The 26,281-nt window shown below is 39.1% G+C and overlaps 1 protein-coding gene and 1 long non-coding RNA gene across 2 annotated transcripts in view; one reads left to right on the top strand and one right to left on the bottom strand.

Annotated features, from left to right (window-relative positions):
* Positions 1-26,281, top strand: part of IGF1 (insulin like growth factor 1) — an 81,289-nt gene that overhangs the window by 7,321 nt on the left and 47,687 nt on the right. The gene's annotated exons all lie outside the window — the stretch shown is intronic.
* LOC120372564 lies at positions 14,216-24,394 on the bottom strand. Its single transcript, XR_005585050.1, has 3 exons — positions 24,313-24,394; positions 21,545-21,656; positions 14,216-14,242 (listed from the first exon to the last, which is right to left on the bottom strand). It is a non-coding gene; the product is annotated as an uncharacterized LOC120372564 (long non-coding RNA).

Raw genomic sequence — 26,281 nt, 5'->3', positions numbered from 1 at the left:
TAACCTGCTCTTAAAAACCTTCAATGACAGGCATTCCACAATGTCCCTTTGTAACCTTTCCAGTACTTAACTATCCTTATAGTTAGAAAGCTTTTCCTACTATCTAACCTAAATCTCCCTTGCTGCAGATTAATCCCTTTGCTTCATGTCCAACCTTCAGTGGACATGGAGACCAATTAATCAGTCCTCTTTATAACAGTCCTTAACATATTTGAAGACTGTTATCACGTTCCTACTCAGTCATCTCTTCTCAAGACTAAACATGCCCAGTTTTTTAATCTTTCCAGACAAGTTTTCTAAATCTTTTACTATTTTTGTTGCTCTCCTCTGGACTCTCTCCAATTTGTTCACATCTTTCTTAAAGTATAATGCCCAAAATCAGACACAGTGCACTAGCTGAGGCCTCATCACTACTGAGTACAGTGGAACAATTACTGTCTGTGTCTTACATATGACATTCCTAATAATACACCCCAGAATGATATCCGATTTTTTTGCATCTGCATCACATTGTTGGCTCATATTCAATTTGTGATCCACTATAACCACAGATCAGTTTCAGCTGTTCTATTGCCTACCCAGTTATTCCCCATATTGTTTTGGGCATTTGATTTTCCTCACTAAGAGTACACTTTGCACTTGTTGTTATGGCATTTTATCTTGTTGATTTTAGTCCAATTTTCCAGTTAATCAGGGTAGTTTTTAATACCAATCCTGACCTGCTTACAACCTCTTCCATCTTGGTGCCATCTGTAATTTTTATACATACAATCTCCACTCCCTTATGCAACACATTAATGAAAATATTGAATAGTACTGGACACAGGACAAACCTCTGCAAAACCCCAGTAGATACATCTGCCCAGTTTGATAGTGAACCATTGATACTCTTTGAGTAGTTCAAATGGTTGAATTATATGAGTAATTAAACCTAATAATTAAATTAAAACTTTCCTTATTATTTCTAATTTTTAAGTATAACATTCTTGATATTTATTGTTCTGATGTTTATTACTTACTCTAACAACTTTTACTTTAACAATGAAGATTTTGTCTGAGATTTTTTTCCCCCTAAGGAATATTAAGAACATACTATACCTTGGGCTCCTGGAGCACTTATGAGATCTTCAAGAGCTCCTGAAAAATGTTGACCCTCAGTACTTAAAACTCTATGGGTTAACACGTCCCAGTTCGCCTTTTGCTCCAAGTTACCATGCCTTTAGAGCTGGTCAGATTATTATTTTCCCCTGTGGAAAAATAAAACCAAACTTTTTAGGTTTCCTGTTTTTGGTTTTTCAAGAAAAAGTTGAAATTTTCTACAGGAAGCAGGCACTTCCCATGAAAATTTTCTATTGAAAAACAGTTTAGATCTTTTTTTTTATTTCAACCAGCCCAATACTGCTCTCCCCACACTAAAATAAGTAAGGTGTCTCTTATACACACACTATCCCTCAACACTTCCCTGCCTTTTCCACTCAGCAAACCTGTTGGGGCTGGTTACAGGGGACTACTGCTGCCACAGAGGACCACAGCCATGATCCAAAGCCAATTGAAGTCAATAGAAGCATTTACATTGATTTCAATGGGCTTTGGATCAGATCCCAAAGGAAGACCTCAGTAGGTGCAAGGAAGGGGTAGCTTGAGGGAAGAGCTCAGAGGTCATTCCCCTTTTCCTGTGAATCTTCATAGGTCTGTATAAGTGAAAAACCCCATGAGCCTGAGGAGGCTCAAAGCCCATAATGCACCATTTTGGCAAAAATTATCTTTTATTTCACCAAGCCTCATTTGAGAATAGGTTACATTTTAGGTCTATGGATGTAAAAAAAGGGGCTAGATGCTTATTAAGTGCTGTACTAAGTTCACCAGAGCCAACATTCCATAGCAACATCTCAGCTGAAAAGTTGGTAACTTCTCAAATTGACTTTCATCATCTAAATTCTGATGCTGTGACTAGAAGTCTGGGACTGGCTAGGAGAGGAGAATGGGACTGGGATGAGGAGCCAGGGTGGGGAAGAGATAGGACTGGGATAGGGACAGGGCAGAAGCATTCAAGCTTGGGAGGAAATAGGCAGAACAGTCTGAACTCACTAGAGTACAGGGTTCCTCACAGCTGCTACGGAAGTCAATGGCAGCTCTCTTTTGAATATATAGTTCTACTGATTCTAAAGGTCCTAGGTGACTCAAACTGGGCTCCCAAAATTCATTGATATTTTTACCTCAGTCTCACTATGCCTCATTTCCCCATCTGTAAAATGGGGCTAATACCACCCCATCACCTTACTGGGATTTTGTGAAAATAAATTAATTGTTTGTGAAGTACTCAGATGTTATAGTGATGAGCGCCATAGAAAAACCCATGAGGAAATTAATAATTCTTTCTTCATAGCAAGGTTTGAATAGCGTGAAGTAAATAAGGCTTAGGCCCACCGATTGAACAATGGGGAGGAAACAAAATACTGAATAGAGGCTCACTAAGTGAGCACTGTCCATCCTATTCATTGAAAGAGGCAGGAGTCCTGTGGCAGAAGCAGTATGGTGACTATGTAATTAAACACTGTCAAATAATGCATATGCAAAGGGCATAGGTGACTTAATTCTGGCGCTTTTGAGTGCTTGATTTTGCAACCTTCATAATGTTCTTTTAATATGGGGTGGGGGGGTTGTGTGCGTAATTATATGTAAATTTAAATTTCCATTTACTAGCACAGCCAAGCGTTTAGTTACAGCACATGTACCTAGGCTATCTTCATTACCAGTGAGGAGAAGCAAACTTTTAACTAATGGTTAAGTATTAAACACCACGGTATTTTAAGTGAATGCAGTGTTCGTAATAGGCTTTGTGTCGATAGCTTGGCAGACTGAAGTCTTCTGCTTATTCACAGAACAAATACAGCATGTGCAGCAGCAATGCAAGCTTCCCCAAACCATTCTGCCAATGTGCCTCAACCCTGATCTGGAGGGACCATCTCTAGGGCTGAGAGGGTAGTTCATTCCACACGCTGCATTTGTCTTTGGCAATCTCTACTGAGAATGCTATCAAGAGTGCTAAATAGTACTTACTATGATGGCAGTTTTATGATGTGAGCACCTGTCTATTAGCTACCAGACTGAATCCTTCAATTCAACCACATCACCTTCTGTTGCTACCTTGTTAGAACTAGTGTACTAATTGGGGTTGGGTCTGATTGGTATTTGGATGGGAGAGCTTCAAGGAAAACAACAAGCTGCTGCAGGAGATGCATATTCAGTAAGTGATACTCTTCCCTGGGCGTCAGTATTGAGCCAGTGACAAAGTATTCTATTAGGAAGGTGCCATCTGTTGGATGAGACTAAGAGAAGTCCTAATCACTGAAAAGATCCTATTTCATGTTTTACAAGAGACGAAAAATTAGTCCCAGTGGCTTGTCCAAACTGAAGTTTGGGAAGTCAGTCTACCACCCTGCATGCATGTAATTGAATCCTCCTTTATTGTGCTTCATATCTACCTATTACTATCTATTTATCAGAATTTCTAGAGTGCCTATCAACATGGCATCCAATTGCTGCCCATGCAAACACTGGGATCTGCCCTGAAGGGACAGTCAATTCTCCATCCTTTGACACATGTTGCTTTAAACACTAAATCCAGTAATGTTCAACAGCTGCTACATTCCATGAAGTGGTAGATTAATAAAAGACCATATTCTGGCTTCTCTTGCATGGTTTCTGACATGGGCAGAGGAAGAATAGGGAGCTTTGCATGTCCTCCTTCTGTTCCTGCACTAACAGGCAACCAGAATCCCACACTCTATGTTCACTAAGTAAGAGTTTGAGGAGGGCCATAATGCCATTGCGGGTTGTGACCATGTGCCGTTCCCCTTCCATACTGGTTGGCAGCTGAGGACAATACTGTGAGAAGCATGTGTTGGCCCCTGTAATGGTGTGACAGTCCTGTCATACTCACTACCAGTCTTTTCTCTACATGCAGAATTTCTGTTGCTTGTGCAAAGGACCACTGCATCTGTTTACTGCAATTGTGGCAACTAATGCCATACAATGTGACCCAGTGTATGTATAGCTCTTTAGGTTTCTTAGGGGTAAACATAAAGGTAAGGTATTAGTCAGCAGTGGTCACTCATTTCACTTTCAGCTCTAGTGATCTTGAGTTTAAGGATTCTGTTTCAAATTCTTATACTCCCTGAACCACCCTCCCTTTTGTTTAAGATATTACCATATGTAAGCAGGAAGTTAAAAGGATAATTATTGCTACACTGAGGTGGAATTCTGCAATTTTGGTTTGCCATCAATGTGGACCTTTCCCCTTGTTTCCCTAAATATGGGTTAAGATATCTATGATTCACTCAGAGTTTCAGTAGGAATGAACACAAACAACTCAATTGACACCTTCAAGGGTCACCTGCTTTAGCTTGAAACCAAACTAGTTAAGTGACTGCCCAAGGAAACTCAGGAAGGCTGTAATAGAGTCAGGTATAGAACACAGATCTTGTCCTGATGCAGTCTTGTGTATAAACCACAAGATCATCCTTCCTTGTGATAGCTTTCTGGGCAACATAGACCTTGTATTCTCACATCCTGGTATTTCAGGTTCATACATTGTAGACTTCGTGCTTATTTCGCCTGGCAAACTGATAAATCTGTGTGTAACTTGCTCAGGAAAATCGTGTTATAGGAAGATTATTCTTTCATCATTCATATTTCACTAGAGACTTCAAAGGTAAAGAATAGAAGCAGAACATGCTCCAGGTAGCTACAGCACAGATTAGAGGTGGAGAATTTTGCTGTAAGTGTTCTACTCTTCTTGTAAGAGTTATCCAGTCAATTTCTCTAAAAGGAGATTGTTTCTTTATATAATTCAAAGAGAATAACAGAATACAGTTTACTCTAGCTTACATGTCTATGTTATGAATAAATTGCAGTAGCTTGGGAGAGGAGAGCATGTGCAATTTGCTCTAGGAAACAAGTCACATTGTTTTCAATTCAGTTCCTTCTTCTTTAAGAAACATGCATTGCCACATTCCCAAATATGGATGATTAATTTAGTTAAAAGTGCATATAAGTGTTAAAAAATAAATGGCCTTTCAGATGGTTAGATAATTCAATGAGCCATTCTAATTTCTCAGGCCCAATTTAGACGTAAGATGTACCTGGGGCCATGTATACAAATGGAAGCTAAAATTAGGGACCTAGCATAGTGAAGCTCTTCCGACATTCTTCAAAGAGTGAAGAATGATCTAACACATGCTTCCTTACATAGAAGAAAGAATTTCAGAACAGGAATGTATTCAGTGTTGTTGTAGCTGTGACAGTCCCAGGATATTAGAGAGACAAGGGGGTTGAGATAATATTTTTTATTAGACCAACTTCTGTTGGTGAGAGAGACAAGCTTTGGAGCTACACAGACCTGAAGAAGAGCTCGAAAGCTTGTCTCTCTCACCAATCGAAATTGGTCAAATAAAAGATATTACCTCACCCACCTTGTCTCTCTAATAACTGGGATGGGCAGACTTAGGTTTTCCCAGTATTCCCCCTCCCATTGCCTTTGACAACCACTGTGTGGACTATTATGACATATTTTTACTATTGATTTTCTTCCACTGAGACAACAAAACCAATTCAGTATCCCTGGGAATGCTCAGAGATATCCCCCCTCCCTTGTACATGTCATGAGAATACTGGATAATTCTTCCAAATGGGCAGGAATCCCTATAATCAGACCTGTCATCACACCTCCCATGCTGTGTAAGAAGGAGGTATAAATGAAGGAGTCAGTATCCTGCAGAGAAGGAAATCAGTGGCCCAGTAATAGGTAGTTACGGGACCAGCACAATGCTTCTGCTAAGTACCAGGACAATGATTCCCCTCCCTGCTCAAAGTCTGCTTTTAGGATGGCTTTAGGATTTTTAGGCCTGACAGCAGAATTAATCAATGTAATTACAACAGATGGAATTGCATTGCATTCCATACCTCTCCCGTAGCTATGGGGACTATGATAACCATATAGATGCTCACGCATCTAAATGTCCCAAGCTGAAAGCAATGATCTATTACAAGCCCTGAAAAGAAACATTGAAAAGTTGCAATTACTGTACTATGTTCAACTGTGTTAGGGAATTTTTTATAGATGTTTCAAAAATATATCCTGGTGAAACAGATGAGCCTGTGTAGTAACAACATGGAAACTGTGCAGTTTTGGATTGAAATAATTGTGGAATCAAATTGGATCTGACACATACCTCTTTTGTATCTATATAACCCACCAGTGAGTGTGTGCTATGGATCCCTGCTCTGTGCCAATCCACAGAGGATATGAGTTGTTCCAAACTCCACCTATAGAGTCTTGGCTATTTAGTTCAAGATGCAGCAGCTCATGCTTTTTATCTTTGCAGTTCCCAATTCAATCCCTGGTGTGATGACCTACATTTTACTGCCATTCATAAAAAACATGGAGGAATGCCTTAAAAAGAAGCAGGGCCTATGAGAGGGTCTGCAATTTTTGCCACATTGGAAAGGGTTGGGGGGCTCGTGCCACTGTGTTCTCCTACAGAGTCTCCCAGTCATAATAAAAATAAATTTAATTTTCATTCAGTGGCACTACACTGAGCACAGTGATCAGCTGATTGGCTGCTCTGAAGCTGAAGCAGTGGGCAAACTTTCACGCATGTACATCTTTGTGAAAGATCCAAATGAGAGTGCAGTAGGTTCCCTAAAATTTCAAATTATGTGTGGCCTCATTAGTGGTTAGACAAAAGAGATGACAAAGCTTGTCATGATGTTTGTCTTTATCAATGTGCTAGCTCAACTTTAACACTGAGCAAAAAGCTGTTACTTAACATGTGATTCCTTAACTGCAGCGAGTTGTATGTGTATTTAATGCATTGTTTAGTCTCATGTTGGCTAAAGTCGCTTAAAGAAGAAATTGGCAAGCTCAGCGTTAATTCTTGGCATTGCTGTCCCTCTTACTTTTTCACTGAACCTTAAATACCAAGAAAAACCCTTGACTCATTTTACTTCTGGCATATTCCTATATGCAATTGGCCAAAACCTTTGCACATGGTCCTCTGCATTTGTCCTGATATTATTAATGGCTTTGCAATATTTGGTCAGAGCTGCTAGAGTCACAAAGACAAATCATACAGTTTTGACCAAGACCACACAGTCTCTTAATTCAAACCTTTTGCATTAAATGCTTGAGCATCTAAGGCAAATGTGATGTTTAGATGTTGCTTGTAATTATTAGAACTGGGAGCACTGGCTTTTGGGAGTCTGAAAGGACAGGAAACAGGAAGGAGGAGGGAGGAGTTGAGGAGGCAGAGTGAGAGTTACAGAGAGTGCAGCAGCAGCTTGGTAAAGAGATTTCCACTTTAAAAATAAAGTCCTGTTGAAGTTTGTTAGTATCTTGCCTGTTTGATACAACATTTTGGGGATGAGGGTGGGTCTTCTGCCTCTGAAACCACCTGTACCCTTTCTGCAAAGCCCAGGTGAGCCTCCAATTGCTTTTACTGCCTGGATCCATATGTTTGAGACTTATCTGCTTGCAATCAGTGCTACAGAGATTTCTGAAGTAAGAAAGCATGCTCTGCTAATCCACTGCCATGGAGCAGAAGGGCAGAGTATATTTTACACTTTTCCCTTTGCAGATGATAAATACAAGACTGCACTTACTGCATTAAAGAACTTTTTTGTGCCAAATGCATGATAAGACAGCAGTGACACGTACTCCTCCATTACAGCCTGTTCCTCTTCCTGAATCTGCATGGGAAAAAGTGATGATTGACATTGTAGGACCCTGTGATACTGCTCCAATTGACTGTCATTATGCCATCACTTTAATAAACTATTTCAGTAAATGGCCTGAGGTAGCATTTACATTGCAAATCTCTCCTGCTAAAGTAATTAAGTTCCTCTCTTCAGTTTTTAGCAGGGAAGGTAACCCCAAAGAACTGGTTTCAGATAATGGTAGTCAATTTACTTCCCTGGAGTTTGAAACTTTTCTAGCAGAGAGGAACATTTTACACAGAAGGTCATTCCTATATTACCTTCAAGCCAATGGGGAAATCAAACGGTTTAAAAGAAATTTGAAAGAGTTTGCAAACGGCTAAACTGGAAGGGTGATTGTGGATACCCTTCACTACTGATTTCTTGAAAGCATACTGGGCTACTCGACATGCCACAATGCAAAGATCACCTGCAGAGTTACTGCATAGGAAACAGATGAATACTAAACTGAACATTGCTGGATTGTTAAAGGCACGACCTGAGGCCCCAACCAAGGATGATGTGAGAAAAACAATTGAACAGAACCAAGCAAAGTATAAGGCTTTCACAGACAAGCGGCGAGGTGCTAAGGAACCAAAGTTTGAGTGTGGTTCCTTTGTTAGAATACAAAAACCTGGAATTTTACGCAAAGGTGACCATGAATTCACAGTTCCTCTTAAAATCATAGAGAAGAAGGGATCTTACACCTACTGACTTTCTGATGGGCGGGTATGGAATGCTTCTTATCTTGCACCTGCCTATGGAGGAGGCAGAGGAGATTATGCCAACACCCAGTCTGCATTGGATGACTTCACCGTAGTATCAACACAACAAGACATTGCATTGAAACCGGGGCTTGAGAGATGGCCTCTCAGACCCAGACGACCACCTGTCTAGACTAGAGACTATGTTATGTAGTATCTACAGTGTTTTCAGTGTAATATTTCTGCCAATAGTATAGTGTCTTGTTTCCTATTTCTTCCTGTGGTTAGAACAACAATGTTTATTTCAATTGGGAGAGTTTCTTAAGAAAGGAGGGAATGTGGTTGTCATAGGTCTCACCCCCACTTAGAACTGTTGGGTTCCAATATGGGGACCTGCATGGACTCCCCTAAACTAAAATCCTAGTTTAGATCTGGTAAAAGCTGCCACCACCCAATAATGTACGTGTATTGGGACACAGTCCTTCCCCAAAATCCTTGGGGATCCCAAGAGCCTGAAATCCATGGAGTTCTTACACCCAGGAGAAATAAACCATTCCCCCCTGCTTCCTCCCCCCTCCCTTTTCCTAGGAGAGATACCGGGTTTCAACTACAGAGGGATGCCATCCTCCTCCCTCCTCCCCCTTTCCCTGAGAATTCACCCAAGGAAAGATCAACCAAGTCCTTAACAGAAAAGATTTATTAAAGAATAAAAAGAAAGTAACTGTCTCTGTAATACCAAGATGGAACAATACACAGGGTCTAAACTTATTAATCTCTGGAGAGAATCCCCCCTCCTTTCTTTCTCAGTAAAAGCAATAACAGTACAGAATTAAAGAAATTCTATAGCAAAACACAGAATTGCAAATACAGAAATAAAAGTATAAGAATACTAGTTCCTTGCTAATACTCACTAGCTTAAATAGAAGAATTTATTGCAGAAACCTGGGAGGACTTGATTAAGATGTCTGGACTCCCTTAACTCCCAAGAGAGACTCTCTAAAAACAAAAGAACAGAAAAAAAAACTTCCCTCCACAGGGATTTGAAAATATCTTGTCCCTGATTGGTCCTCTGGTCAGGTGTTCACAGGTACTGCTTGTTAACCCTTTACAGGTAGAAAAAAACCTTAACCCTTAACTAACTGTTTATGACACACACCCCAAATCGCCAACAGTGGGAACCACTGGCGGTGATTTCCTCCTAGAACTGTAAAATAAACAGATTAATAAAACACATGCAGTATTACATTTACTACTAAGCATGTAAAATGTCAAGAACACTTTTTAACCACTTGATTCTGGGAAACTTTCACAAGAGAGTGCATCAGCAACTTTGTTGGAAGCTCCTGAAATGTGTTGAATTTCAAAATCAAAGTCATGGAGAGCTAAGCTCCAGTGGAGAAGTTTCTTGTTGTTTCCCTTGTTAGTATGAAGCCACTGTAGCGCAGCATGGTCAGTTTGTAGCTGGAACCGCCATCCCCAAACGTATGGGCGTAGCTTTTCCAGGGCATACACAATGGCGTAACATTCTTTCTCACTGATGGACCAGTGGCTTTCCCTCTCAGACAGTTTCTTGCTGAGAAACACGACAGGATGGAAGTTGTGATCTGATCCTTGCTGAATGAGAATTGCAAATACAAAAATAAAAGTATAAAAATACTAGTTCCTTGCTAATACTCACTAGCTTAAATAAAAGAATTTATTGCAAAATCCTGGGAGGACTTAATTAAAATGTCTGAACTCCCTTAACTCCCAAAAGAAACTCTCTAAAAACAAAAGAACAGAAAAAAAATTTCCCTCCACAGGAATTTAAAAATATCTTGTCCCTGATTGGTCCTCTGGTCAGGTGTTCACAGGTACTGCTTGTTAACCCTTTACAGGTAGAAAAAAACCTTAACCCTTAACTAACTGTTTATGACAGTGGTGTTTAGATGTTGCATGTAATTATTAGAACTGGGAGCACTGGCTTTTGGGAGTGTGAAAGGACAGGAAACAGGAAGGAGGAGTTGAGGAGGCAGAGTGAGAGTTACAGAGGGTGCAGCAGCAGCTTGGTAAAGAGGTTTCCACTTTAAAAATAAAGTCCTGTTGAAGTTTGTTAGTACCTTGACTGATTGATACAACAGCAATCCATATTGTAAGTGTTTCAGGACAGGGAATTCATACGGCAGCCTCTCTAGGGACTCAATTCAGCAGTCTATGTCTATTCAGCAAAGCATGTGCTTAAATCCCACTGATTTCAATGGAATTTAAATGTGTGCTTAGATGTAAGCATGGTCTTAAGTGCTTGGCAGAATAAGGATGGATTTAAGCATATGTTCTAATGCTTTTCAAAATGTCTGGGATAAGTTTCTTATTTAACTGTACCTAATGTCGACATTCCTCCTTAAAATGAGCCCATTTGTTCAAAACTATGACTACAAATGAAAGTGATTATGTGTAGCTAAGTTATATTTCAATATAACTAATAAAAAACTAATAAAAATGTGGCATCAAATTCTTTCATGCTGCTCCTAGCAAAGATATTGGGCCAAATTCATCCCTGGAGTAACTCTAGGGCCCCTTGTGTCAAATGGGAAAAAATTATTAGAAATTCAAACTATTTTACAATTTGGTTTAGAGCAAATATGACAGTCACCATCTAAACTGCTGCATCAGAGATTAAAGAGCTAAAAACCAGAGCTAAAAACATACATCTCCACAGTTTGAGCTAAGGAGCCAGGTTCTCAATGGGAGAGCATTAACAGATTGATATCTTCTGTGCATCAGGCACAGAAGGGAACATGTAACATACACTGATGAGTGGGCTGCACACAACAATGGAGAGTTTAACAGTGTCATTATAAGCACAGGTTTAGACAAGTAAATCTAGTTAAAACATCTCTCAGTGCCTTCCTGATCCAAAATAGCTCATCATAGTCATGTGTTAACCAATAATACTCAGCATAGGGTGACAAATTGCTTTACTTCTATCCAGGGAAGTAAAATTAAATGATATCCCTTCCCAAAACTTCACTGCTGATTAGAAACAATTCTAGAGATGGGTTTATTTTGTCAGTGTTATGGCAGCAATCTTTAAGTTAAAATTCTGACTTCTATTAATTTTTATGTATCTCTGATTCTTAAATTTCCCCATCCAATGCCAACTCCTGTAGAGTTGCTTTGGAATGTCACAGTAATGATTAAACTGCTATAAAATCTGAAGCAGACAAATGAGTCTGAGATAGAATTTCATCAAGAACTACAGCATCTATGCAGAGTCAAAGACAACAGGCCTTCAAAGAACCTACCTCAAAGCAGATTACACCTGATTTCTCTAGTCTATCCAGACAGATGTTGCTTTCAGGCCAAATCCTTAGCTAGTATAAATTGGCATAGCTCCACTGGCTTAAATAGAGCTATACCGATTTCATCTTTTCTGACCCTTCATATTTATATTTTCCCTATATTATTTTTGAAATTCAACTGAAATCCCAACTTTCCAGCATTGAAAACATAATAGAATGTCCAAATCTCCCATTGTGGCGTGCAAAATGAATCTTATGTTTGCCTGTGTGAATGCATAAATATGGGGAAGAATGTCCCGTTTTATTTGAAAATTAGACCATACACATTAATTCAAAACCATGTGATTCTTAATATAAAAATATTTGGGTTTTTTATTCTTCATGCTTTTGTATGATAAGTGAATGTTTACCCATGGTTGAGTGTGTGAAAGAAAAGAAAAGATTTTAAAATCTCTATCATGTAAACTTTTTTTTTATGAAAAGTGAAGAGTGGAAGTGACTCATTCCAATCACCTTGGCCAAGTAATTTTATTACTGAAGATAAATAAAGGGTTGCAAAAACACCTGTTGACCAGCTCTACCTCCAAATGAGGTAAGCAACAAAATAACACTACCAGAAATATTGCAAACAACTACCCAAAATGATAAATGCAAACTATTTCATCTTAAACAATTCTCTCCAACAGTCATCCAACACTAGTTACTGAATCATGAGATAAAAATCTAAACCCTACACACTTGCCATCTCTTTCAATGCAACACCAATTCTACATTCCAAACAACTGACAAACATCCATCTTTAACAACTCTACATGGTCAGATTTAAATGCTGTGTGGTTTATGTGGTGGTGGAGAGAGAAGGCGTGTATGTCGTAGATAGGGGATGTGGGTGAGATAGTGTGAAGAAGGTGAAATCATGGTTGCAGGTTGAAAAAATGAGGAAATCTTAATTTGGAATTCCCTGGTACTTTTGATGGATGTGCTAGTGTTGTATGCACTTCAGCAACCTTTACTGGTTTATAACAGAGTTTCTGTTTGGGATGCATATACGCACACAACATACTGACATTTTCTATTTTGTGAGTCAACACTCAATTATCAGACAAGTGCTTCTACTATTACTAAGAGCTTTTTTAAAACATCTTTTCGTAACTTTTCATCAGCCACAATAGATTTCTGAGAGTTAATTTGCACATCTATTTTAGTTTAATTTGCATGTTCACATTCCGCAATACTTCAAAACTCCTGTAGATTAGAAGGTTGTAATGTCTTGCCTCTGCATCCCCTAAATTCCTGAATTACTAGCCAATAGGTCATCCAAGAAGAAGCTTAAATTTTCCTACGTATTTTGAGTTTTATGTTTCTTTCCATTAAAGTTTCCAGCCTTTCAGAGACATATTTAGTTTGGCAGAGTGACTCTGGTGACTCATGGAATGAAGAGATTTGAGAGCAAGCTACTGAAAATGTATCCAATTTCTCCTTGTGTAATTTGGGAGCAAGCTACTAATAATACATGTAGTTTTTCTTGGTTTAATCAGATGCATTATTGCCAAATATTTATCCTGTATAGAAGTCTTGTTATTCCTGAAATATATAACAAAGATCAAATGCAAATATACCTGTACATTGGTTTATAAAATATTCCTGGCTCCTTTTCTAATTGTTTTTGGCACTGTCCCTTAAATCAATGGGCACTGAACGAAAACACGGATCCTACGGATCCTACTGAAACCTTTTCCAGTATGACCCTAACTATACTTTGGAATTCAGCAAACAAACATTCCTTATTAGCGTAATTATTTACTTTCCACCAGGTTCTGATCAATTACATTGATGTTACTTTCCCATTTTTTGTATGAAGAGATGTGTTGTTAGAATAACTCCTTCTCCCAAGCTATATTGAAAATTCCATTGATTCTTTTGTCAAATTAAGATAAGATGTTTTTCTCTTCACTCAGTCCTTTCTCAGACTGATGGTCAGTGACAAGCTTGTGTCATTTTGCATTTATATGAATACATGCACCTGAAAGATATAAGGCTAGAAATTGCATAATATAATAGTGCTAATGGTTCTTCTCTGTAGTTTCCTTATATGACAGTTTACTTCTAATTTTACAAACCTCATTAAGGCCTGGATCCTCCTATCTGATCCACACAAGCTGTCTCCTGAATCTTTCAGACCCTCACTTGACTTCAGTAGGTTCCACCATGGGCATAGCTCATACAGATCAGATTGCAGACCTAAATTTGCAAACTCAAGCTTGTGTTAGTTGGGTCTGACGTCAGTGGAACTCTGCATGGACATAGGGATCTGCTCATGTGGATCATGGTAGGTGAGTCTCCTCCTGCTCTCTTACTCAAGCAGAACAGCCAATAACTTCAGTGGGAGTTTTGTAGGAGTGCAAACTTCACACTGGTACAGCAAAAGTGGAAAGAGGGCAATCTGTAGAAGTCCACTGCTGTATTCGAATGCCAGTGAAAATGAGGTAGGATCAGAAGAGGCTAAAATAGGGAAAGAACAAGTTAAAAATTACTTAGACAAATTAGATGCCTTCAAGTCACCAAGGCCTGATGAAATGCATCCTAGAATACTACAAGAGCTGACTGTGGAGATAGCTGAACCTTTAACAATTATCTTTGAAAAGTCATTGAAGACTGGAGAGATTCCAGAAGACTGGAAAAGGGCAAATATTGTGCCAATCTATAAAAGGGGAAATAAGGACAACCCAGGGAATTACAGAGCCCTCAGCTTAACTTCTGTACCTGGAAAGATAATGGAGCAAATAATTAAGCAATCAATTTGCAAACATCTAGAAGATAATAAGGTGATAAGTAACAGTCAGCTCGGAATTGTCAAGAACAAATAGTGTCAAACCAAGCTGATAGTTTTCTTTCACAGGGTAACAAGCCTTGTGGATGGGGGAAAGCAGTAAATGTGGTTATTTCATGACTTTAGTAAAGCTTTTGATATTGTCTCGCATGACCTTCTCATAAACAAACTAGGTAAATGCAACCTAGATGGAGCTACTATAAGGTGGGTGCATAACTGGTTGGAAAACTGTTCCCAGAGAGTAATCAGCGATTCACAGTCATTCTGGAAGGGCATAACAAGTGGGGTCCTGCAGGGATTAGTTCTGGGTCCAGTTCTGTTCAATATCTTCATCAACGATTTAGATAATGGCATAGAGAGTACACTTATAAAATTTGTGGACAATACCAAGCTGTGAGGGGTTGCAAGTGCTTTGGGGAGATAGGATTAAAATTCAAAAAGAATTGGACAAACTGGAGAAATGGTCTGAAGTAACCAGGATGAAATTCAATAAGGACAAATATAAAGTACTCCTTTTAGGAAGGAACAAGGTACTGCGGAAAGGGATCTGGGGATCATAGTGGACCACAAGCTAAATATGAGTCAACAGTATAACACTGTTGCAAAAAAAGTGATCATTCTGGGATGTATTAGCAAGAGTGTTATAAGAAAGACATGAGAAGTAATTCTTCTGCTCTACTCCACGCTGATTAGGCCTCAGCTGGAGTATTGTGTCCAGTTCTGGGCAACACATTTCAGCAAGGATGTGGACAAATTGGAGAGAGACCAGAGAAGAGAGACAACATTTATTAAAGGTCTAGAAAAGATGACCTCCTAGGGAAGATTGAAAAAATTGGGTTTGTTTAGTCTGGAAAAGAGACGACTGAGAGGGGACATGATAACAGTTTTCAAGTATGTAAAAGGTTGTTACAAGGAGGAGGGAGAAAAATTGTTTTTCTTAACCTCTGAGGATAGGACAAGAAGCAATGGGCTTAAATTGCAGCAAGGAAGGTTAAGTTTAGACGTTAAGAAAAACTTCCTAACTGTCGTGGTGGTTAAGCTCTAGAATAAATTGCCTAGGAAGGTTGTGGAATCTCCATCATTGAAGATTTTTAAAAGCAGATTAGACAAACAGCTGTCAGGAATGGTCTATAAAATACTTAGTCCTGCCATGAGTGCAGGGGACTGGACTAGATTACCTCTCAAGGTCCCTTCCAGTTCTATGATTCTATGATTTATCCATGTGCAAATACAGGGCCAGGTTCTAACAACGTTTTCTCATATTTAGTGTCTTGCTCCATGAGTATACATAGAAGAAATTGACTCAATGCAATTTTCTTAGAGAGGGAGGAGACAGTTTTACCAGAAGCCAAGATTGAGCTCTGAATCTGGAAAGCGATTTTGTTGTTTTTATATAAGGATTATCTCTGAACCCACTGGACCATTCAATCTGACAATTAAAGAAACAGCATCTGTACTATAATGCTGTGCCCCCAAAGTACATGGGGAAAGGGACCATATTTCAATAAGCAAGTGAACACTGAATGACACTAAGCTGAACTGTTAGGAGGACCCATAGGTTCTATATGCATTTGGAGGGATTCAATAAAGTAACAGATATTGTAGTTCTACTTAGCTCAGCAATGGACATGTATGTGGCAGAACAATTGATGGAAGAAAACAAGACAAAACTCTGCTTGAGGTCATTACCAATACATGTGCTGACTCAACAGTGCAAAATCCCTTTAACTCCAACCCTAATATAACTGCTCCAAGGATAACCCCATTGCCTGACCTTCTGTGAACTGGAAATTGGAAATGCTAATTGCTGTGGTTGCAATTTCCAAACCAATTGCTGGGGCCAGGACAGTACTTCAGTTATTTGGATCTTGCCAATTTTTTTCAATAGTTACATTCTTCAAGAAGAGCCAGAGAATAGCACTAAAAAAAAAAAGAGGGTGATTTATATTTGCTATGAATAGATAAATGTGCAGTTTACTTGAATGGTGTTATTTTCTTTGTCATTCTCAACCCGATCTTAATATTTTGCCTTGTACTATTTTGACTTTGTTTGGAAAAAAAATAGTCTGTCTCAGTGTGTGAATGGAAAATTAGGTTTAAGAAACTGTAAAAATGTGTTGGGGTCAGCAATTTAAAAACTGAAGGGTGTGCTCTAGAAATAGATACTCACAACACTGACTCTTTAGAAACACTCCTAAATAGCCCTCTGGTCAAGTAATAGAAGTATTAAACACAATTTTAGCTTCACAAGCTGTGGTCAAAATAATTTAGTCTCCTCAAAAGAAATAATAGTACGTTATCAGATTATGTGACTGCAAGTAACTCTTAATCATTGCACTAGGTCAATTCTTTTAATTTGATATCTGTTGCTCACACCGAATGTTTTTAGTTTTTTTAAAGAAAATATTTTGTGGATCATTAATTACTCTTTCAGGAACTATAAAATGCAACATTTGCAGAGACAATAGCATTTGACCCTTAGCCTTTTCTTTTTTGCAAGCATTGGAGTATACCTCTGTTATTGTACCTCTGTTTTAAGTTGAACATATTTGTTGCAAAGGCATCTTATTTTATTTTTCAAAACCTACAGGGGTTGATGCTGTAAAACTAATTGTTATCACTAAGAGTAAAACTCATAAAGAGAAGATAATTGATGGTGGTGGTGGTGGTGGTATCCTATTTTTCTATGACTCTTTTCAAATGTGAGTTATATTCTGGATCACCTCTGATTTCAAACAGACCAACCTGAATTGAGTGGAAATAGATTGAAACTTTTTTAATAAATCAGATTTGATATCACCACCAAAAAGAATCAAGTAATAGATAACAGATTCTGAATTTAAAGTGATTATTTTTGAATTATTAAATAAGTAGGACTCCACCCAGTTTTAATAAATAGCTTAGCGCATAACGGAAAAAATATATCTATACTTGCACAGTGGTCCAAATTACTGTGTAGACAAGCCCTATGTTTCATTGAAAGCCAATGGAACATAGGAGCTCCTAAGTGCCTAACTTCTATAGAAATCAGTGGAAGTTAGGTGCTCAGGCACTTTTGAAAATCCCACTAGATTCTTATCTGCATCTTTAGGAGCATAAACATCTTTAAAAATCTGGCCCTAAGTCAATTTTGAAAATAGAAGATTGACTGCTAAGTCACTTGGGCATTTTTGAAAATTTTACTCACAGACTTTAATAATGGTTGGGCAGCCATGCTCTCCCACATGCCCCTGTACTCCATGGTGCAGTATGGCAATGGCTCTGCCTCTGTCTCACTCCTGATCTTCCACTGATCCACCCAGCCTCCAACACCTTCTGGGCTGAGGTGAATTAGCCCCCTGGCTAGGTCATATAGAAGTTCCACCCCATCCAGGGTGCCCAAAGTCCAAAATAAACACAAAGAAACAAACTCCTCCACTCCTCCTGGGCTCAACAGCATACCAAGAAACAAATACTTCTGCCCCGCATGGGCTCGTGCAAGTTTAAGTTGGTCACTGGCAACCAAACAAAGCAAACAGGCCAGGCCAAGTCTACTTTCCCTCAGGGAGGTCTTCAATTCCTCACCCCAGGCAGCCTTCACTCCCCACAGTGAAAGCTGAAGGCCTGCTCTCCCTCCCAGTCAGTCACCAACTGAGCTGAGTTCTCCCTTTTTACCTTCTTTCTCAAAGCCTCATATCTACTTCAAAAGTTATCAGTGGGTAGGGCTGATTGGACCCCGGGAGCTGTTTAACCCTTTCCAGATTTGTGTAGTGTTTGTAAACCCTGTCACTGCTTGTGAAAAAACATGACCATTTTTAAAGAGAGAGACATCAAAAACTCTCTAAAATAAAAATTGGCTTAGTGAGTCTCTTGGACGTGAAACATTCTAATATGCTTAGTATAAAATCTTCTAGCATAAATATGTAAAACATAAAATGAAGGGTGGTAATTTCCAGAGCAAGCTAAAAATAATGAAAGCTGAATATGAACAAATATTCTATATCAGGAAGTAGTCTGAAACAGATGGTGGTCAGTCAAGACTGCAAAACCTCAAGTTTGCAAGTTATTGCTTGCAAGACCCTACAACATGCCAAAGCCCAAACGTGGGACACAAACAATAGAGGATAAAAATTCAGTATTGGAAAAACAATAATTGATGCAGGAAGCATGAGACAATGCCTGTTTTCTAATGTCTTCAATGTCTCATATGTAGAAGAGTATAAATAAAAATACCTCATAACCTCTTAAGGAGTTTTGTCCATATTATTAAAGGATTTTATCTCTGTGGGTTCTGAATAATCTGACCATAGTTTTGGTCTCCATAACAATGAGCTGCAACTAACTGTATTTAAATAATTTTAAATTCCTTGCAATTTGAAGAATATAAAGAATTGTTGGTGATTTGCAAATGTCTCTGTTGCTATAAAGTACCAGTATTACTCCTTTATCTTATCTAAGTACTCACTAAGGCCTGGTCTACATTTGGGGGGGGGGTGTCAATCTAAGTTACGCAACTTCAGCTACGTGAATAACGTAGCTGAAGTGGACGTACTTAGATCTACTTACCGTGGTGTCTTCACGGTGAGTGAGTCGACTGCTGCCACTCCCCCATCGACTCCACCTGTGCCTCTTGCGGCGGTGGAGTACAGGAGTTGATGGGAGAGCGCTCGGGGATCGATTTATCACATCTAGACTAGACGCAATAAATCGACCCCTGGTGGATCGATCGATGCCTGCCGATCCAGCGGGTAGTGTAGACATACCCATACATTCCTGCATTCTTAGGGTATGTCTACAGACCTCAGAAAAACTCACGGCTGGCCCAGGCCAGCTGACTCCGACTCTCAGGACTTGGCCTGTGGGGCTGTTTCATTGCTATGTAGACTTCCAGGCTTGGGACACAGTCTGGGCTCTAGGACCCTGCAAAGTGGGAGGGTCCCAGAGCTTGAGCTCCAGCCTGAGACCAGAAGTTTATTCAGCGATTGAACAGCCTCGCAGCCCCAGCCGGAGTCTGCTGGCATGGGCCAGCCACAGGTTGTTTTTTTTTGCTGTGTAGACATACAGACAGGGTGTGATATCACCCCAATCTTTGGCCAGTATCTCAATGTGTAAACAGGCACAGAGACTTAGTTATTTTGGGAAGGGTAGGGATGTGGGAAGCCCATAGTAATGCAAATCCTAAATATTTTACTTGATGTCTGATATACCATTTACTCTTAACATCCGTCAACAGAAGACACTTCACACACACACACACACACACACAATTGTATTACATACTAAAAATATGTTAAAAGAATGGTCTCAAGGTTATGTGGCTAAGTAATCAAAAGCTAGGAAGTAGCAGCATTAAGATTGCTTCTGCAATCTTAAAAATCAATTTGTCTGTCTTATCAGACAGAAGGTTAGAACTACCGTTGGGTGGAAACTGGTTTTCCCATCCCATGAGATCTTTTGAGATTTCTAAAAAAAATTTCCTGAACCCAATCTGCACAAAAAGTCAATCTTGAAAATTTTTCCTGAATTGATAATCTGAAAAAAAAAATCAGATTGGGTAAATTATTCAAAATGTTTCATACTGATTTCCACCTTTTAACATTTTAACCTTTTTTTAGTATAAATCAACTAACATAAAAACAAAAAGTTGTTTTGAACCAAAAACCAAAACTTTTTTCATTTTGAATACAGTATGTTAAAACAGAATGTTTTGAAACTTTCAAAACCTTTTTTTCCAACATTTTTTAAACCAGGAGATTTATGAAAACCAGTCCCTTCCTGCACATAATTTCAGTTTTGATGAATCAACATTTTCGAACAAAAAAACAGTTTTGTCTGAAAATTCCCAACCAAGTCTAGTTAGGAGATGAGTTGATCATGGTCTAATAAGTACCTACATGGGGAGAAAATGTCTAATAGTAGAGGGCTTTTTAATCAAACAGACAAAAGCATAACAAGAGCCAATGTAGACTTGAAATATGGGACAAACTTAACAGTGAGAGTAATTATCCATTGCAATAATTTATTTAGGAATGCGATGGATTCTCCATCACTTGAAATCTTTAAATCGAAGACTGGCTGTCTTTCTAAAAAATTATTCTATCACTCAAACAGAAGTTATGGGCTAAATGAAGGAATTTCTGGGAGGGTCCTATGGGCTATGCTATGCAGAAAGTCAGACCAGATGATCATAATGGTCCCTTCTGGACTGGAAATCTATGAACCTATTAACCTTAAATTTGCTCCTTTGTGCGGCTTTGGGCAAATCAGCTTCTATATTATGATAGTCTTTATTGAACAGCTGGTCCTATAAAAATAGGTGTCATCATGTAATTATTCATTTTTTCCTCATTATTCAATGCATGGCCCTATCAACGGCACACCAGCCAAAAACTGCATTGAATAAAGAATTATTAATGTTGTTACAAGCTTTCCTATGCTGCTCATCACTAATATATCTGAGCACCTCACAAAGACTAATGTGTCTAACTTTACAACTTCCCTGTGATTATCCCTATTTCACTGAACTGAGATAGAGAGAGATTAAGGCCAAAATGTGTAGGATGTTTTCTAAATGTAGATATGTTACTGATTGGGCATCCAACCAAATACATTGAGGGACCAGGCCTGATTTTTCAGAGTATTTAACATTTTTAATAGAGCTTTAGATGTTTAAGATAGTGTACACACATCAACTAATTAATCCTCATAATCATTACCCCTGAGATCTAAGTATTATTATCCCCATTGTGCAGATGGTGAAATTGAGACACAGCAAAACCAAATTCTATAATATGCAGCTGTAACTGTCCCGCCCACTACTCCAGTACCTCTTCAGTGGGGTCTAAAACCTGGCACTGCAGCATAGACCTCTACCACTTGAGCTAAAAGACTAACAAGAACAGAAGGCAACAGGAGTATGAAGTTATACTGTGTGAACCAGCCATTAGTGGAGCATGTATAAACACATGCAAACAGTGGACTGCTTTACCACTCACCAATTCTGAACAGAGACAGATCCACAGGGACAGTAAAGGGCTTTTCTTGACCCAGAAGTATCACTTTGCCAAACATCCAAGTCCTGCTGCAAAGTAGGGAGTCTTTAGAACTCTCAAAAAAAAATAGTCAGAGAAACTGCACAATGGGAAGTGTTAGGCATTGTAATATAAATAGGCTTGGAAGGATTAGATATTAGTAAATGTCAGTAAACATCAATTTCACTGTACAGCTACAAATCGATGAAAAAATATTTCCATCAACGATAACTGAAATTGACAGATAGGCAAGGTATGAAAAGTACTGCTTGAGAACTTATCAGAGTTTAATTTAAGGATACTTACTTTGTATATTTTGACATGTGGTGTGTTTTAACGGTTATAAAGCTTTAACTTTTTTGAATCTCAGTGTCTGCTGTCATTAAATAATTATTGACACCCCCCCACACACACATCCATAATTTCCCACAATTGTGTACATTTAAATCTATCAAAATACAGAAAAAATACCTAAATTAAACATTGATATTATTCGTTAAAATTATTTTAAAATGTCAAAATTGAATTCTTCCAAGTCTAACTATAGATTGTTGCTGCTCCCGCTATAATCTGTGTACATACAGAGTAGAATAGCCCTGTGGTAAACACTGTCATAATGAAGCCTGGCTTACTAAGTGAAATTCACCCTTGTGGAAGACCCACAGAAAGCTGTTCCACTGTGGAACCCTCAGCAGAGTAGCCCTGTACAGCGGCGTCACAAGTGCAGCAGTAAGTGTATCCCCATGCATAAAGGAGGCAATTCTAATTTACCTGAGAAAGCTTAGATACTACCATGATTCCGATTAACAATAATGCCTTAACCCTCTTTCAACCTGAGGGGAAGGTGGCTATAGTGTATGTGTGTAGTCACTCAAAAATGTTCTCTCGTGTTTTCTCCTCTCCTTTTGATTTTTACTTCCTAACTCCTTAAAAGTTGTATCCAGCAATTAACTATGTTCACTGATTTCCTCTAAAGATGGTTTGTATTTTGCAGATCTCAGCACTATGTTTAGAACAATTTCGAGTTTTGTTTCTAAGAAGAATTGTATATTGTTTTCAGTTCATTGTTCGCTGCATTCAACCTCTTTTTCAAGCCACAAAGAAGCAAAACCTTTGATTCTTCCCTAACTTTTATATTCTATAGAAAACTCAGTGTCTCTCTTTCAATACAATGTACAGTATTCCAGTTTTACTTACAGAAAACCCTGTAATAGCAAACCCTCTTAACAGATTATCAATAACTTCTTAAACTCCTCACATCTCAACATCTTTTCTCTATATATTTCTCTGAGCATAGTTTAGATCAGTAAAGCCTCCAGCATTAAAAGTTGTCAGTGAAGCTCAGAAGGTTCAGAAATTTGTTTAGCTTTCTTATCCAATGTAAACCAATTTGGTCTGGAAATCTCATGAAATCTGACTCTTTCCTATGATTTCCTCTATTTCCTGGTTTTAGCTAGCTGAAAGAAAAGAAAAGAAAAGAAAAGAACTATGACAACCTTCTTTTCTCTGTCTTTTTTTAAAAAGTTAATGTAGGAGGTAGTGACAGGTAACATTGAGAAACTTAGAGACAGAAACTCTTTATTTGTCCACAAGTGCAGAATTTGCAGCAGTAGTGTAAGCATCCCTCACAGTAAGATGTGAATGTGTTTCAGCCCTGAGCTGGATTGACTATCTCCAGACTACTAAGGGTGAAAGTATAATTCAGGCTTTCTGCTCACTCAGCCATTGCCAGTCTACTGAAACTACTAACAAGAGTGCCAGCTAGTGCCAATGGTTTTGTGATGTGAATTATTGCCCCTTAGGAACTATAACAGAGACTACTAACTCTTTTCCCAACCGTTTACAGATCGTAACGCATTTCACTTATTGAGTCTGATTGGAATTGAACTGATGCACTACAAAAACCCCACTAATACCTTGAACCATCCCAGTCCTCTCTATGCATCCAAGTGCCATGATACATTGCTTTCTCTCTTTGTGGCTTGTCTTCTCTCACCATTGTGTTCAACTCTCAAAAACTGATATCTACTTTGAACAATTTGAACTGACAAATCAGGCTTTTCCCCAATAAATCCATCTTAACTGGCTCTGACCTGAATTTTTCAGAAGAATAGAGAAACTGATAGCTGTTTGTTTCTATGTTTTCAAAGCAGGTTGATTATACATGGAGTAAAGATTTCATTTTGCTGGTTGCTTATAAACTCAAGAGATGACGGGCTATCCAGGCAAAGCAGGGGCTTGTGCAGGAATAAAAATGTGGCTGCTTTAGAAGGGGCATTTCCTGTGCCCCTGGTGGGTGGAGAAGCTCACTCTCCCTTCCCCCCAAGGCTGGAAGAGCTGAATCTCCCCACCGCAGCCCTGGGGCCGGTAGAGCTGACTCTACACCACTCCCCATGCGGCCAGTGGAGCTCACTGTCCCATGGCAGCCAGAGGAGCTGGATCTTCCCCCATGGCCCCAGGACCAGAGGAGTTGTCATCTCCTGCCCTGGCCTGGGATGGAGGAGCTCACTCTCCCCGCTCTGGCCCCAGAGGAGTTTGATTGTGCACATCCCTGAGGTAAACTCAAATCTATTTGTATACCAGTGGAAGACTATTTCCTTGCTGAAAGGCCTACAGTTACAAAGAAACTGGAATAAACAGACTGTGCCTGAAGCTGACAAAAGTTAGGAATCACCATCTCACAGCAGCATGACCCCAGGGCAGAGTAATAAACTACACTTTGAATCACCTACCTTTTCTTCAGACGCTGACTCCTCCTGTATACTATTTTAAAGGTATAGCTGTGAAGCTATTTTAAAGCACTGCTTTGTGTTCCATTTTAGAGGCATTTAAAATTACAGTAAGTGCACTGACGGCTGCTCAGTGTCAGTGCAGCCAGTAAGAAAGCAATCCAATGACCCCAAGTTCACTGAGATTTCTGGAGAACAATAACACATGCCGCAACACATAAAGAAATATATTGAATACTTTCAAAGGTACAAATTTCTTAGAACTGTTGGACAGGCTTCAGTATGTGAACTCACTCGTCCAAATGGTATTGCTAAATAGCGTGATTCCAGTCAGAAGACTGACACTGTGTTGTTGCGTAACTCATAACCATAGCAATATGACTTCTGTAAATGCACTCTGCATTCATTCAGCAACTTAAAATCTCAACAGTCACATATGCTGAATAAAAGCATCATTCAAGATTTTTTTTTGACATATGAGAGCTCTTTGTTTTTTTTAAGTAAGAAAAAGAGAATGTAGAGGTTGTGAAGCCAGAATGCTAGCAGTGGAAATTGAAATCCTTTATTTATTCACAGAATTGAGGTGGCAGGGGTAGGTTTCACCACCAATAAAATACAAGAATCATGAGCATTGTTCTGGCAGTTTGCCTGAACCCTGACTTAAAGTGACCATGTCAATATGAATGAGAGAAGTAGTTCATCATCTTCTGTGCATATTTAATCCATCACTTGGGCTGCCAAAAGTGACTCTAACTATGATAATAGATTGTGTAATGAGGATATATAGCAACTAAGAACCAAGAGATTGAATATTCCTTTTTGAATTTTTTTATTAACAGCTTCACATGCTGCAGAGGCTTTTCAGAGTTTCAGGAGAAGAGAGGTTGTTAGAAGGAACTAATTCTGATGTTGACTTTTAATAAGCAACAATAGTCTTAATTTTTTTAAGCCATTGGGTCAAATCCTGACCTAGACTTATGTAACAGTAATCAGCATGGTCATCCCAGACTGCAGCATGAACTGGCTTGGGGATGGTCAGGCTTAGTTACTAAACGGAATGAAGGGTGGTACCCAACCATGCTAGAGATTGGAAAACTCATGCAAATGAGCTCCTCTCTTCTTCCCCAAACCTAAGCATACTTGCAATGGATCCTAGGCCTCTCTCTGCTTCCAGTGAAACAATGGAAGCTGCCACCGACCTATCTGCCCTTCTGGACTGTCAGTTCCATCTTAGAGTTATCAACTAGAGACAATGACTTGCATTAGGTGACACATCCACTCATCACAATCATCAGTCAATCAAGGCATAATCCAGGCCCCAGCCACTTGTTTGTATGTTGACCTAGCTGAAATAAATGTCTGTGACATTGGGCAGAGTCACAGTCTCTGCCCCTGTGGCAGTGAAAGGGGTAGGAAGGGAACCAGCTTAGGTTACTCACAGTCCAAATGTATTTTTAGCTGTGGTTCCAGCTAATTTCAAAAGATTCCAGAGAGGGTGCCCCAAATACACCAGCATCTAGTTTAGGATGGATCACAACTTTTGTGGCAATGTGCAAGGGTACATGAGCTTCTCTGATGTCAAGAAACAAGATTAGGATCTGATCCTTCAAGCACTCCACATTTGTAATTCCCACCTGAAGTCAACAGGGGTGTGCACACACAGCAATTCAAGTATCAGGCTCTTAGTCACTTGATTTCTCTATATGCAACACAGGACAGTTGTTCATGTCTCTGATCAAATTCTCATATGTACAGAACAACTTATCCATAATTTTAAATCAATAAAAGGAAAGAGTTAGCTATTGAAATGATGAAGTTCAGTAAAACACCATTAAGACTAACTTGGCCCCTATCCAGACAGTCCATGCATCCACAAGTGGGAGCTGCAAAATGGAAGGAGGAACCTAGTGATCCACCTTCTCAATGTTTTTGAGATCCACTGATTAAAAGGACAATATAAATATTATTCATA

The sequence above is a fragment of the Mauremys reevesii genome, linkage group 1 (assembly GCF_016161935.1).
Source record: "Mauremys reevesii isolate NIE-2019 linkage group 1, ASM1616193v1, whole genome shotgun sequence".
Classification (NCBI taxonomy): domain Eukaryota; kingdom Metazoa; phylum Chordata; order Testudines; family Geoemydidae; genus Mauremys; species Mauremys reevesii.
Note: the sequence above shows the minus strand (reverse complement) of the source record. Positions and strands in the feature narration are given on the sequence as shown.